This window comes from Mirounga angustirostris, unplaced genomic scaffold (genome assembly GCF_029215605.1).
Source record: "Mirounga angustirostris isolate CCGP_5_RB_7025 unplaced genomic scaffold, mMirAng1.0.hap1 SCAF_334, whole genome shotgun sequence".
NCBI lineage: Eukaryota > Metazoa > Chordata > Mammalia > Carnivora > Phocidae > Mirounga > Mirounga angustirostris.
In genome coordinates, this window is record NW_026992042.1 from 10,001 (window position 1) to 12,500 (window position 2,500).

The window sequence follows — 2,500 nt, forward strand, 5'->3', positions numbered from 1 at the left end:
CCTGCCGGGCTTGGGAGGAGCGGGAGGCGGGAGGGGGCGGAGACGAGGGCCGCGGGCGGGCGGGCGCGCCGCGCACGCAACGCACGCAACGCACGCAACGCACAGCGCGGGGCCGGGCGGGGGGGAAAAAAAAGAGCACGGGCACGACCGGGGGCGGGAAGGGGCCGAGGCGCGGCGGTCGCCCCCGACCGCCGGCCCCCGCCCCGACCCAACCCCGCGACACGCCAACCCGCCTCTCCCCCCACGCACAACCGGGCGCGCTCCGCCGCACGGAGCGACGGACGACACGGCGCCCTCCCACGACGCCCCGCCGAGCCCCGACCCACCCACCGCGGGCTCGGGGCACGCAGCGCGGCGCGGCCACAACCCGGGGGGAAGCGCGCAGCGGCGGGCGGCGCCACGGCGTCCCGCGGGCCGCCGCCGGGGCACGCATCCCCGGGGCGCGGCCCCGCGCGCGACTCGGCCTCGGCGCGAGCCGCCCCGACAGGGCGTAAGGCCGGGATCGCCGGCGGGGAGGGGAGGGGCGGGGCGGGTGCGGACCCCGGACGCGCGGCGGCGGCGGGAGCCCAGGGAATGGGGCGGGCCCGGCTGGGACAACCGCGGTCGCCGCTGGGGGCACAGCAGCGAGACCGGCGGCGTTCCAGATCCGGGCCCCTTCCCCACCCCGACGGACCCACGACCGGCGCGGCACGGGACGGGACCGCGACCCCCCCCCACGCACAGCCCGGGCGACCCCAAGACCGCGTGCGGCGCGAGGGAGCTCCCCCAGAGGGACCGCGGCGGCCACGGCCCTCAGCGCGAGCTCTCTCCTCTCTCCCATTCTCGCGGGCGGCGCCACACACCCCCCCGCCCCGGCGCCGGCCCCCTTCCTCCCCCGACACACACCCAACACACACCTCCTCCCCCACGTCCCGCACACGCGCCACCGCCGGGCGGACCCGGCGGGGCGGGGGCGGGGGCGGGGACGGGGCAGGGGTGATGCCAGGCAGGAGGCGGGGACCAGGCAACGAGGCGGAGGAGGGGCCACCGTGTCTGCACTTAGGGGGACGGAGGGCCCGGCGGCCGAGCCGACCCCTCCCCACCTGAGGACCGAGCCCACAGGCGGGCAGGGCAGGCACCAGCAGAACGGGCCCTGCGAGGGAAACCCCCAGCCGCGCCAACCCCCAAGGGCGAGAGACCCCAGGGGCAGCGATTGATCGTCAAGCGACGCTCAGACAGGCGTAGCCCCGGGAGGAACCCGGGGCCGCAAGTGCGTTCGAAGTGTCGATGATCAATGTGTCCTGCAATTCACATTAATTCTCGCAGCTAGCTGCGTTCTTCATCGACGCACGAGCCGAGTGATCCACCGCTAAGAGTCGTACGAGTTTGGATTGTTAAGGGGGGGGTCAACGCCCAGAGGGGAGGCCCCCCCCCCCTGGCACGGCACATTCCCCAGAGGGTGCCTCCGGCCGGGCCAGTCAAGACAGACAAGACCACACTCCGAGAAGGTCGGAAAGGTTGGACAACAGGGCGTCCGGCCACCGCCCCCCAAGCGAGGGGCGAGCCCGGACAACCCCACAGGCGCCCAGGGGGTTCCCACCTGGCCCCCCCCACACACACCGAGGACGCGAGGCAACACACGCGCCCGCCACAGCCCAACGGCCGCTGGGTAGCCCCCTCCCAGCAGCCACAAGGACCGTGGCGCAGCGCGCGGCAACCCCGGCCCCAGGGCGGGGTGGGCAGCGGGGTCTGGGGGAGAAGGGACTCCTCCTCCCCACGGGCCCAACCGCCCCGACCCAAGGCGGACGGGCGACCCCCAAAGGGTCTTTAAACCTCCGCGCCGGGACGCGCTAGGTACCTGGACAGGGGGTGGGGGACAGGCGAGGCAGGGGAGGGGACGATGCCCCAGGCCACCGCCTCGACACCAAAACCCCGGCCGCAGCCAACCGCCACAGGGCACAAACCCCGACGCTGCCGGCCCGTGACGGGGGAAGGCCCGCCGGGTGCCGCCACCGGCCCCCCCGCCACCACCCGGCGACACCACCCCACCCACCCACAAGCCACCGGGGCGGACCGGACCCCCTTCTTGCTTTCCAAGACACCCCCCCAGACCACCTACCCCCCCCCCGCCGTCCCTCCCCGCACCCGCGACCCAGGCCCCCTTCTCGCCACGGAGGGCAAGGGGGCTGCGGCGGGCAGCGGGGCACGAGCGGGCAAGGGCGCGCGAGGGTGGGGCAACGGAGGCCGGGAAGGAGAGGAGCCGGACCCGGGCCCGAGGCCTGGGGCAGGGCCGGGGAGGAGAGACGCGGAGTGGGTGGGCGGAAGTCCGAGCGGACATCCGACGGACCAAGAGAGAACCGTCCAGGGCGGGCGGCGGGACACGGCAGACGACGGCGGGCGCGCCCCGTGAGAGCCAAGGCTCCGAGGCCCCCCGGGGAGGGGCGGACCCGACCCCGGAAAGGCGCCACGGGGGGGGACCCGCCGGCGCACCGCAACGTCCCGAGACGCGGCGAGGGCACCG

General features: G+C 76.2%; 1 non-coding gene across 1 annotated transcript; it reads right to left on the bottom strand.

The window, feature by feature from the left end:
• Positions 1-1,204: 1,204 nt before the first annotated feature.
• On the bottom strand, positions 1,205-1,357 carry LOC135363461 (5.8S ribosomal RNA). Its single transcript, XR_010409138.1, has one exon. It is a non-coding gene; the product is annotated as a 5.8S ribosomal RNA (ribosomal RNA).
• Positions 1,358-2,500: the final 1,143 nt, after the last annotated feature.